The sequence below is a fragment of the Mirounga leonina genome, unplaced genomic scaffold (assembly GCF_011800145.1).
Source record: "Mirounga leonina isolate KUSES-001 unplaced genomic scaffold, KU_Mleo_1.0 Mir_173, whole genome shotgun sequence".
NCBI classification, from domain to species: Eukaryota; Metazoa; Chordata; class Mammalia; order Carnivora; family Phocidae; genus Mirounga; species Mirounga leonina.
In genome coordinates, this window is record NW_023270447.1 from 75,958,301 (window position 1) to 75,970,536 (window position 12,236).

Below are 12,236 nucleotides of genomic sequence, written 5' to 3' on the forward strand. Positions count from 1 at the left end.
ATTTATTTGACAGAGAGAGAGAGAGCACAAGTAGGCAGAGTGGTAGACAGACGGAGAAGGAGAAGCAGGCTCCCTGCTGAGCAGGGAGCCCGATGCGGGGCTCGATCCCAGCACCCTGGGATCATGACCTGAGCCGAAGGCAGACGCTTAACGACTGAGCCACCCAGGCGCCCCTAAAGGTGGTATTTCTAAGTAATCTCTGCACAAAATGTGGGGCTTGAACTCACAGCCCTGAGGTCAAGAGTCACACACTCTACTGACTGAGCCCGCCAGGCGCCCCTGAGTTGAGTATTATTATTGCTCCCCATTTTGCAGAGGACAAACTGAGGCTTAGAGAGGTTAAATCAGTTGCCTAAGTCAAACAGCTGGTAAATGAGCAGCGGAGCTGGGATTGGACCCAAGGCTATTCTGACTGCAGGTGGTACCCTGTGCTACACTGTTCTTCCCCTCCCCCACCCCCACAGCCATTCTGTGGGCAGTACCCTGTGTTCAACAGTGTTCGGCTAGATGCCTGCTCTGCTCTGTGACCTCTGACCTAAGACTACGAAGGCGATCTTGCAACATAGACAAATAGCTAGTGGCCCTGACTCAGAGGAGCTGCTCATTTCCTTCTGCCTAAAGGTGCAGAGACAGTCAAGCCGTTGCTCCAGGAGAACTCTGGGGCTGGATAGTCTCCTTCCCAGCTGTTTCCTTGCTACATAAGAGCAAAAATGGACAATTGTCTCCAGCCATAAGGTTTGATTCGAATAAGGACATTTCTTCTCCATCCTTGGGCATTCATAGTTCATTTATTCGGTACTTTGAGGCCTGAACAATCAGTCCTTTAGATCACAGCTAGGTAGCAGAGGGGGCATTAAACTATTTGAAATTCAAGCAGGCAACAGTATTTTTTCAAAGCTGAGAAGTGTCCTTCACGCTTCAAAAGAATAAATGAGTTCCCCAGCTCTGAGCTGTGCTGAATGTCAGCAGCCAGAGGAGACCCTGCAAACAGGGGAAAAGGAAAAGCCTGGAGTTGATGTTTTCCCAGCTGCATCCCATGCCCTGGGGGTCCACCTCCCTCAGTTGTTGGCCTGGTGATACCTGGAGGCCCACAGAGCTAATGCAATGTCCATGTTTAGACCAGGACCGCCTAGTCTTTGTGTAACCCCTAGGGGACAGTCCCTGACAGAAGGACAATAGCCTTGTCTGAGCTGTTCACAGACATGGCCAGGGCCCTGGGGGATGAGCCCAGTACTATTTTCTTCTGTCATTTGGTTCACCTCTTCGTTTTCAGGTGAGGCTCCAGGAGTCCTTTCTTCCCCTGCCGGTCTCTTTAGCTGCTGGATACACCCTGCCAAGGCAAGGATCTGAGTCCCTGGATTCACCCAGTGGGGCTCCTCAGGGTGTGAGCATGTCCAAGCCCCACAGAATGCTGATCTAGTATGCTAAGCAAGGCCCATCCCCATCCCTCACCAGGGGAGGATGACAAGGACAAGGAAGGTAAAAGGGGGCGGGGCACCTCTTCCTGCTGATCAGAAATAAACACTACAAGAAGGGTGCCTGGGTGGCTCAGTCAGTTAAGTGTCCAGCTCTTGATTTCAGCTCAGGTCATGATCTCAGGGTCATGGGATCAAGCCCTGGGTTGGGCTCCATCCTCAGTGAGGAGTCTGCTCCAGATTCTCTTTCTCCCTCTGACTCTCCCCCCACTTGTGCTCTCTCTCTGAATAAATAAATAAATAAAATCTTAAAAAAAAAGACTACAAGAGTCAACAAGAACAGGATATTTATGTAACCTTAAAGTGTCCCTACAGATTGCTTACTACTTGCAAGGATGAAAACTATAACATTCAGAAACCAGACCGCCTCTTAACTGGTGATCAAAATAAACATCACCCTCTCCAGGCAGAAAGACATTGGGGGCTTCTGGAACTGATGCGCACAGTATCAGTTGCATAAATATTCCAGCTGAGAATGTATAACCTGAGGAAATAACAGACTCACCCAAATCAAGCAACATTCTACAAAAATACCTGGTCCATGTGCTTCTAAATATCAATGTCATGAAAGGCAAGTTGGAAAGTCTGCCTGATTCCTCCTGCATGATTCCTCCCCTGCAGGGACTTCTGTCAAGTATCCCACCTCCCGTTGTCTCAAGTGGGGCTGGAAATCAGTGGAACCAGAAACCACCTTTTCTGTTTCCTGCTTGTCAAAGCGTTTGGGAATGCTCTCCACTCAGTCTATGGTCCAGATGACTATTGTCTTTCCCAAAGAGGCAATGTGTGTGGTGGTTAAGGACCCCAATGTTAAATTCAGACTGCCTGGGTCAGGTGCCATTAACAAGTGACCGGCCCGTGACCTGCGGTAAGTCTCTTCACCTCCATAAGCCTCAGTTTCCCCCTCTGTAAGGAGGGGACAAGACCTTACCCATAGGCTCCTTGAAACTGGTGAATGGGATACATCAGGTGAAGAGCTGGCCGATGCTAAATGCTCAACAAATGTTCATTGTTATTCCTGTCATTAACCACAGGCCCCGTCCTCCAAGAGTTTGCTGGCTGGCCAAGAAAACCACAGATTTAAAAAGGAATATCAAAGAAGGGGACGTACTCATAATTTGCACACCCTGTGAAAGTAAAGGTGGTGGCATCCCTCTTAGTCTCGGATGGAGAAGAGTCAACAGGTTTTCCAGAAGCAAGGATATTTAGCACAGATATAAAGTGAGCATCTGCTATGTGTTGGGCCCTGTGCTAGGCCTCATGAACACCACCAAAATAGAACACAAGTTCTCACTGAACTTCTATGCTGGTGGAGTGACAGTCAGGTTCTATTGTTAGCAAACAAATAAATACATAACGCATCAGGAGGGGATGTGCCGTGATGAAAAAAGAAAACGGGTTAAGAGGATAGAAGGTTTACCCATCTGTGAAATGGGGATACTACAGGGATCTAACTCACACCCTCCACACAAGGATTAAGTGAAAATCATGTAGAGAGTACATGTAGCTCAGTGTTTGACACAGAGCGTTCAATACTTTACATGCTTTGCAAATGCTCCAGAAATGGTTACTGGTGTGAATGGATCATGTCATTCCTTTAACAAGAATTTTTTGATAATTTTTTAATATGTACCAGGCCCTGAGTGACTGTCAGGATGACATGACCCAACCACGGTGTGCAAGAAGCTCAACACAGGGGCGCCTGGGTGGCTCAGTTGGTTGGGCGACTGCCTTCGGCTCAGGTCATGATCCTGGAGTCCCGGGATCGAGTCCCGCATCGGGCTCCCTGCTCGGCGGGGAGCCTGCTTCTCCCTCTGCCCTCCCCCTCTCATGTGCTCTCTCTCTCTCATTCTGTCTCAAATAAATAAATAAAATCTTTAAAAAAAAAAAAAAAAAGAAGCTCAACACAGTCTATCGGGGGAGACAGATCAACGGGCGATTCTAAATATCGCCTGATAAGGACCAAGAGTTATTGAGTGCTTACCTCGTACCAGGCACTATTTTGAGCATTTTATCTTTATTAAGTCATGTCATCTTTTACAACTCTGCACTAAGCACTGTTTTACAAACAAGAAAACTGAGGATCGGTGAGTTAGGTAATTAGCCCTCACTAGGGAATCCCGATGTGTCATGGGAGCCCTGCGGAGGGCCCCTAACAGGACTGATCAGGGAAGGCTTCTTGGAGGAGGGCCCATTTAAGATCAGGTTTGCGTAATGAGTCGATATTAGCTGGGCGAATTAGATGGGGGAGGGGGACTGTTCAGGTACAGGGAACAGCTTGTGCTTGGGCCTGAGGTGAGAGAAGGAAGTTTCTTCTGCTTCCCAGCTGAGCGTCGGTGATGAGGGAGTGGAGAGGATGAACTGGACAGAAGGGGGGCTGGTCACGGAGGACCCCATGCTTTCCTAAGAGACGTGGCCTTCCTCTTCGGTGTGGAGGTGCAGTGAGGAGCCAGTGAGGAGCAGCTGCCTGCCCTGGTAGGGGTCCTCCAGGGAGAGGGGCACCCCCACAGTTTTGCTCCCTGAGTGGCCAGGTGCCCACTTTGGGAGAAACAGCCACTTGGCTGGGAGACTCCCAGTTGGACCCAGGGTCTCTGCAAAGGGGTGTCTCTTCAAGAGCCAGAACCAGAGAATGAGGGGGAAGCCCATAGCCGAGTCCCCAGGATGGCAACTGTGGGACCCAATGGAAATTTGGGGCTTGGGTCTGGTTGATATTCTTGACTAAAAGTGAAACAAAACAAAACTTTTTTGAGGGGCCCCTGCTGGCTCGGTTGGTACAGCATGTGATTCTTGATCTCAGCGTTGTTTGAGCCCCATGTTGGGTGTGGAGATTACTTTAAAAAAAAGAAAATCTAAACAAAACTAAACACACTTCTTGGAAGGGTTATGCACACATATGGTAAGATAAATAAATAATAATTCAAGCAGTCCCATGGACACTACAGCCCAGAGCCCCCCTCCCCCATTTCCCCTCCCACCAGCCCCGTGCTTGACCATTTTTCTAGGTTGCCTTCCAAAGACATTCTATGAATATATGCATAGGTTTATGTAGACATAGCCCACGGAGGAATTTTAATAATGAATTTTAATGTTCTCCTTTGTGAGGGCGGGGAGTCCATTAAAAAGTAAAATATGTTCGTTGTAGAGAACACTGGGGGAAAAAAAACACAAAAAGTAGAAAAGCAGAACAAAGGCTGAGTGGCAAAGGCAATTGCTGCCCACATTTTCAACCCAGGATTTCTGCTTTAATAAGAAAAACAAATAACACTTGAATGGCATGGTAAAGAGGCGTTTGGCATTCTTCACCGTGTTCCATCTGCCCCCTCCCAATGGCAGGATATTTGAAATACTGCGGGTTGTTATTACTTCAAGTGAGCAAACAGCGATTTGGGGAGCTAGTCCTAGAAAGCAAGATCTCTGGGCTCTAGGGCCCCTTTCCACATCTGTTCCCCCAGCTTCTCCCCATCTCTCAGACCTTGGGAGGAAGCCACCTCCCTGCCCACCAGAGACAAAACCTGGCTTCCCGCCTTTGTCTGCCAGATGCAGGTTCCCCTAACAGAGGCCACCACCAGCTGCAGTGACTCATGCATTGACGCCCTGGCCCGATGGGGCTCCTCTCTCTCCTCCTGCTGCAGGGCTGGGGACCTGGTGAGGAAGGTACCGGGCAGGTTGAAAGCCCTGGTGTTGGGGTCAGAGGGCCCTTTGGCAGCTGTGGGACTTTAGCTTTCTGTATCTCATTGCCTTGAATGCCGGAGAAGTGCGTGCACATAGCAAGTGCTCGGGAGTGCTAGCTGTTAACGTTCTGGTGCTCTTGGTTGGGGAGGAAGTAGAGAGGAACCAGTTGTGTGCCGAGGGCCATGTCTCCACACTGCCCATTCCCAGGCTACTCTGCCCGTAAGCCCCAGCTTCCCAGAAGCACACAGATCTTTGCTCATGCTGTACCCTCTGACCCTCCTCGCAGGCTTTCCCGGCCGAGGAAATCTTTCTCATAGTCCAGGATTCAGAGGCGAAGCCTCCAGGGATCTTCCTACAAATACACCTCCACCCTCAGTCCAAATAAACCTCTTCCTCCTCTGGATCCGGCACCAACGGACACTGGATGAACACACTGTATTCAAATTATTTGTGTAACCCAGGGGTCCTCCCCAGATCCTCCAGTTGACAAGGGTCACTAGTTCTTTAAAGTTGCATCCACAACCCCTTTATCCCTTCCCAACAGAACCCTCTGGCCAGCCCCCTTATTCAGGGAAAGCCTACCCCCATATCAGTTCCAAGCCTGTAGACAGAGAAGGCAAAGCCAGCCAGCTCGGGAGCATTGTTTTGGTGCTGTTATTGGTCCAGGGATGACCACATGACATGGCTTGCCCAGTCAGACTGAAGGGAAGGCCCTAGATGTCTGGTTTAGGGGCATAGCCTCTTCCTCTTGCTGGGAAAGAGTAAGGATGTTTGACGGTCTAGGTGTTGCTGGCAGCCATCTTGCCACCAAGAGGGGAGCTGACCTTAGACTGGATCCAATGCACAGAGCAGGATGAAGAAAGCTCCTGGGTCCTTATGCCATCGTCAAACCATTGAATCAATCCTGAGGCCAGGAATGCATCAGGACTTCCTGTTGGTGAAATAATAAATTACCTTAATGTTTAAGCCTATTGAGTCAGGTGTCCACATCACTGACCACAGCATGAGAGCTCACATTTAACTTTTTGAGCACTTCCCACGCGCCAGGCACTGTTCTGAGAGCTTTACATACATAAATTCACTTAACATTCACAACTACCTTCATGGGTTGATGTGATCCATGAAGTAGGTCATAGCACATTTTCTGGAGTGAGACCTCCTGGGTTTTCACAGCTCTGCTACCTATTGTGGAAACGTAGTCAGCTGCTTCCCCTGCCTCAGTGTCCTCACCTGCAAAGAGTACCTACTCCACAGGGTTGTAGCAAGGGTTAAAATAGGATAATCCACATAAAGTCCTTACACCTTAGCCTTTATGTTATTATTCTCATTTTGCAGATGAAACCAAGGCCCAGAGAGTCTAGGACAGGACCCACGTTTACACGGGCAGTACGTGAGTCAAGCCTGCACAATCTAGTTCTGCAGTCTGCAGTCTTGACCACCTGATTCAAAGCCCTAGTGCCCACCTAGGGAGAAAGCCAGGAGATGGGCAGGTTACAGGCAGCCCATCTCATTGGCCTCCCAGGACCGCATCCACTGAATTGGCGCTCTCCAGACCTGTCTAGGGCCCCATGTGTGCTGTCCACACCCCCACTCCCAGTCCTGGAACACCTCTGCCCCTAAGTGGTGGGAAGGCCCGGGTGTGGCACGTGGTCAGTCCGGAGGGATTAGTGGCGACGCAGTCACTGCTAAACAGTTGAGTCTGATTATTAAATATCCTTCATCTTAAAAATCCAGCAAACATTTCCACCCTGGGAACAATGGGACTCTGGACAGGTTGCCTCTTTCTTCAGGCTCCATTTCGCTGCTCCTGTCCTCTTCTCCCATTTATGGTCACAAGTCTTCCCTGTTTCCTTGCCCGAGGCCTTCCTGGAGGCTGTGGCCAGGGAGAGGGCAGTGCCCTTCACACCCGAGGTGGCCACCAGTGTATTTGGCCATGCAAAGACCCTCCTCTTCCCGGAGGGATGCTGTGACTGGGTTTCAATGTAGCATCCCTTCCCCTGCCAAGTCTGTGAGCATCTTGAGGCTCTGGGTTTGGTGGATTCAGGCCTCTGGCTCTGGGGACCCAGCCTTATTCCAGTGAGTGTCCAAGGAAAGAAGACAAAGTTAACGCACACTGAGCCCTTCCTGACTCCGCGGCTCCCCCCACCTCCCCGTGAGTCAGTACCAAAGCCAGGCCTCTGAGCCTTTCCTGTTCCCTTCCCAGGAAGAAGAGCAGGATGGGAGCTGCGCCCAAGCCATTTTTGGACTTGGCCGAGTGGCAGGTGTTGGCAGGCTGTCCCCAGGGGCTAGGCGCATTGCTCAGCTCCCCACATCCCACAGCCAACCCCCTCCTCCCACCCTGAAGATGGGAGAATCCCATCCCAGGAGATGAGTAATGGATGCCCACGGATGGGTGGGTTCACTGTGCACCCCCACTCCTGAACAGAGGAGACAGGGTCAGAGAAGTTCAGAAGATAAACCTGGAACCAGAGGACCTGGGTTCAAATCCCCTAGCACATTCACTCTCTGCCTCAGCTGCCCCATCTGTTAAAAAAAAAAAAAATGGGGGGCGCCTGGGTGGCTCAGTTGGTTGGGCGACTGCCTTCAGCTCAGGTCATGATCCTGGAGTCCCGGGATTGAGTCCCGCATCTGGCTCCCTGCTCGGCAGGGAGTCTGCTTCTCCCTCTGACCCTCCTCCCTCTCATGCTCTCTGTCTCTCATTCTCTCTCTCGCAAATAAATTAAAAAAAAAAAAATGGTGATACTAATAGTCCCTCCCTCCAAGATGGCGAGGAATAAATGCATTCACATCTGTAAAGCACTCAGAAGAGTGCCTGGCACATAAAAAGCACTAAGTTGGCGGCTGGCTGGCTCAGTGGGTAGAGAATGCGACTCTTGATCTCGGGGTCTTGAGTTCAAGCCCCATGTTGGGTGTGGAGTCTACTTAAAAAAAAAATAAAAATAAATGCAAAAAAAGGCACTAAGTTGGTGTTTGTTTAATGAAAAACATAAATTTGGTAAATATTTAGTGAGGGCCAGATCCAGGCCAGGTTCTGAGAATACACCGATGAGCAAAAACAAGGACAGACTGATTTGGTAGAGTGGAGTGGAGCCCGGGAATCTGTTAGCACATGGCATTCACAGTCAAGTCTAAACTTCACCGAACTAGTGGTGAAACTGAGGCACGGGAAGGGACAGGCTGTGGCCAAGGTCTTGCAGCTGGAGAATAACAATAGCAAGCGCTAAAGCTTACGGAGCACTTTTAACGTGGCAGACACATTGTTGTTTTATTAGCATTTTGTCCTCGTCCCCAGGTTATAAGTGAGGAACTGAGCACAGAGAGGTTAAGTAACTTGCTCAGGGTCACACTGCTAGGAAATGGTAGAGCCAAGACTGAAACTTAGGCAGCCTGGCTGAGCAAACAGCCAAATAAAACTAATGATTAACTGTTGTCTATTAGGTGCCCACAAAGGTACTGCAAAATACAGCAACTTCTTTCATCCCTATACCACCTGATAAAGTAGGCACAGTTACTGTCCCCATTTCACAGATGAAGGAACTGAGGCCCAGGGAGACTATGCGATTTACCCAAGTTCTCACAACGAGGCTGTGGCACAGCTGGGGTTTCTAGAAACTAGGCTAATCCTGCCTCCCCAGACCTCTTAATTCCCAGCAGCTTTCCCTGGCCTGGCTGGAGCCTGTCCCGTCACCCTCCATCCCTTCTGGGCCCAGGGAAGTGCGTGCAGAGAATGCAGAAGCCATTGAACCACAGTCTGGACAAATGAGCATTATGAGCAGAGTCCTTCTGCCAAGCAGAGAGAGCCCTAGAATGTAGCCAGAGCCAAGTGGATACTGTTCTGGCCCAGCCACGGCCCCAGTCCCTGCAGCGCGACCCCAAGATTCAGGATTCTGTGAGAGGACTGGACTCCGCCAGGCTCAGAACACACCAGTGGTAACAGCAGTGCTCAGCTCTGCTGGATCGTCCACACACATTATGTGAGGGTTGGACTTCACAACAACCTCATGAAGAAGGTTCTAGTATGTCCATTTTCCATGCGGCAGGACAGTTGAGTGTGAAGAGCATTGACTGGAGCTGGAGTTCCAAACCCCCCCGCTCAGCCACTTCCGGGCCATGGCCTCGGGCAACACTTAACCTCTCTGGGCCTCAGCTCTCCTGTCACTAGAATGAGGACAATAATAGAACCTACGCCTCACAGGGCGGATAAGAAAACTGGAAGTGCTAGGACATGGAAAGCACTTAGAACAATGCCCAGCACACAAATAAGCACCATGTGTTTGCTATTTTAAGGAAACCGAGGCTCAAGGAAGTTCTGTGACTCAGCCCACATCACTCAAGAGCCATGTAGAAGAATCGGGGCTTGATCTCAAGTCTGTTTGCCTCCAAAACAGGCCTCTCGTCAGATATGAGGGGCAGAGTCGCCTGATGGATGAGTAGGGTATTTAGGCTGAGGGGAGATAAACATTTTAGGTTGAAGGAACAGCATTTGCCCCGAGGTGGAAATGGGCCGCAGAGCTGCCTAGTCGTAGCACCAACCCCAGCCAGACCCACCCAGTCCGAAGGCAAGTCAGATCAGTCCAGAAGCATTTCTTGAGCACTTACTCTGTGCCAGGCCAGGCACACTGGGTACTAAGAAAAGAACAAGATACCATAGGTCTTGCCCTCAAAAAGCTCAATAATTTGGCAGAAGAGATGGATATACAAAAAAGCAAATCACTAGGAACCAGTCTAATAATGCTTCCGGAGTGTACAGGAGCAAAGAGCAAATTCTCCCTGGGGAGGTGTTGGGGAAGGCTCTGTGAGGGAACTGGCATTTGAACTGGACTTTTAAGAGCTGAGCAAGGACAGGGGCGCCTGGGTGGTTCAGTCGGTTAAGTATCTGCCTTCAGTTCAGGTCATGATCCTAGGGTCCCGGGATCGAGCCCCGCGTCAGGCTCCCTGCTCAGTGGGAAGTCTGCTTCTCTCTCTGCCTCCCCCGACTTGTGCTCATGCTCTCTCTCTCTGTCAAATAAGTAAATAAAATCTTTTTAAAAAGAGAGAGAGAGAGAGAGCTGAGCAAGTATGAAAGGGGGAAAGTAAGTCCACCCCAAGTAGAGTGCCCAGCAGAAGTCACCAAGTACATGGGGTGTTCAAGGGAATAGCGAGTCCAGAGCAAGGCAGATGGGACTGCAAAACTGGCTTGAGGCCGCTGTATTGGTCATAAGTCCTGGGTTGCAAGAGACAGAAAACACAATTCCAAGAGGCTTAAATGAAAAGGAAATGTACTGACTCAAGAAACAAACAAAAAATAATTCAGCTTATCTGCTTCAGGTACAGCTGGATCTAGGGGTTCAAATGATGCCACCAGGACTTGGTCTCCCATCTTTCTGCTTCCTTTGTTGGCTTCACTGTGGAGCAGGTTCTTTCCAAATGAAGGAGGCTCCAGGCTGACACCCTCCCAGTTCCAAGCCCTGTGGAAGTAAAGATTCATTTGTCCAAATGTTTAAACACAGATTCTGAAATTGCATCTCCCTGGAGTTGTTTGGGTCACATGCCTATGCCTGAACCAGTCACTGTGTGGAAGTGGGGGAGATGGCCAAATTGGGGTCACATGCCTATCCCTAGGTGTGAGCCCCACCCAAACCACAGGGACTGAGAGTGGGGGAAAGATGGTTTCCTGGGAATAAAAGGATTTGGAGATCAGAAGAAGGAATAGATATTGAGTGGGCAAAGATGGTGGTGTGGACCCCGAGGCCATGGTCCTTTGGGCAGTGGGCAGCTGGTGAGGACTTTAATTCACTGAGCAGCTTAGATTAGATTTGTGCCTTGGGAATGGAGAAGGGGGAGCGGATGGGTGCAGATATATTTGTAGGAAGATGCAAGTCCTTTTGAGAGATCATGGAAGCCTGGGCAGAAGGCATGGAGAAGAGGGGGGATGTGAAAGATGCCTGGATGGGATGCCCCAGTTGTTACTGGAAGGGCTTTTCAAGGACCGGGACCACGTCACCCTCTTGCTATGGGCCTGCAGATGCCAGCGAGAGCGTGGGCTGAGGGCCCAGTCTCCCATCCTCCCCAGAACCCCATGACTAACTCTTTCCCTCCATCTGCTCCCACACTTATTCACCCCCCCACCCCCACTCCAGCCCCGGGCCCCAGAGAACCTGATCTCCTGCAGCCCCAGTTGTGGGGTGGTGACCTTGACATCAGGTGGTCATGAGGGGGTGGCTCAGCACATTTACCTCTCTCAGCCTTAGCAATCCCTTAGTTTCTGATCTCCCATTCCATGCCCCTGGGGCCTGGGACAGCACCTCGCGGGCTACAGGCAGGCCAGCTCCTCTCTCTGGTGAAAGGAGCCATTGTGAGATCAGCCTGAGAGCTGGCAGGCGCTGGGCTGGCCCACGTGGCTCTCCCAGAGGCCCTTGTCCAACCATTCCTGCTTCTGGCCACTTGGGCCTTTCCAGAGAGCAGGGAGGAGGCCGAAGGGGGCTTGGGCTGCTATAGGGGACTTCTGGGCCTGCAGCAGCTAGGCTCCGAGTATATGCTCGCCATCTGCCTGGGGTCTGAGGGAGGAGCCTGGAGGGCAGGGTTGGCTGCTGGAACCTTCAGAAACTTGGAACAGGAGGGCCTTGCCAGCTGGACCCCAGCGGATCTGGGGCCGTCGCCAAACTGAAAGCCGTGGTGTGCCAGACAAGGCCAGAACCCTGTTGCCCAGCAGCCCAGCCAAACTTGAAGAGCCGCGAAGGGAGAGGCAGGGCACTGAGGCCATCTAGGAAAGGTTATGAGGCTTGGGGGTGGGTGGTGAGAAAGGGAAGAGCTTAGACTGCACAGCGTCAGCACAGAGCGCTGGAGACCTTCCAGACTGAGCCTGCAGTGTTGTGTCACGATACTTAGCTACTATTTATTGAGTACTTACTAAGTATTGGGCACTGTGCCAGAAACTTTATATACATTATCTCATTTATCCCCATACCAACCACATAAGGCCGATATTATCTATCCATAGGGATGTCTTGTACCATTGTCCAGGTTGTTCACTGCACAGGAGTCCCTGTCCAGGGAAATGTGTGAAAGGCAAAATTCCTCCAGTGCTCTACTCACCAACAGTACCCTGCAGGC

General features: G+C 50.7%; 1 long non-coding RNA gene across 1 annotated transcript; it reads right to left on the reverse strand.

The window, feature by feature from the left end:
- Positions 1–3,485: 3,485 nt before the first annotated feature.
- Positions 3,486–11,627, reverse strand: LOC118019871. Its single transcript, XR_004681766.1, has 3 exons — positions 11,360–11,627; positions 10,411–10,591; positions 3,486–6,075 (listed from the first exon to the last, which is right to left on the reverse strand). It is a non-coding gene; the product is annotated as an uncharacterized LOC118019871 (long non-coding RNA).
- Between the last annotated feature and the right edge of the window lie 609 nt (positions 11,628–12,236).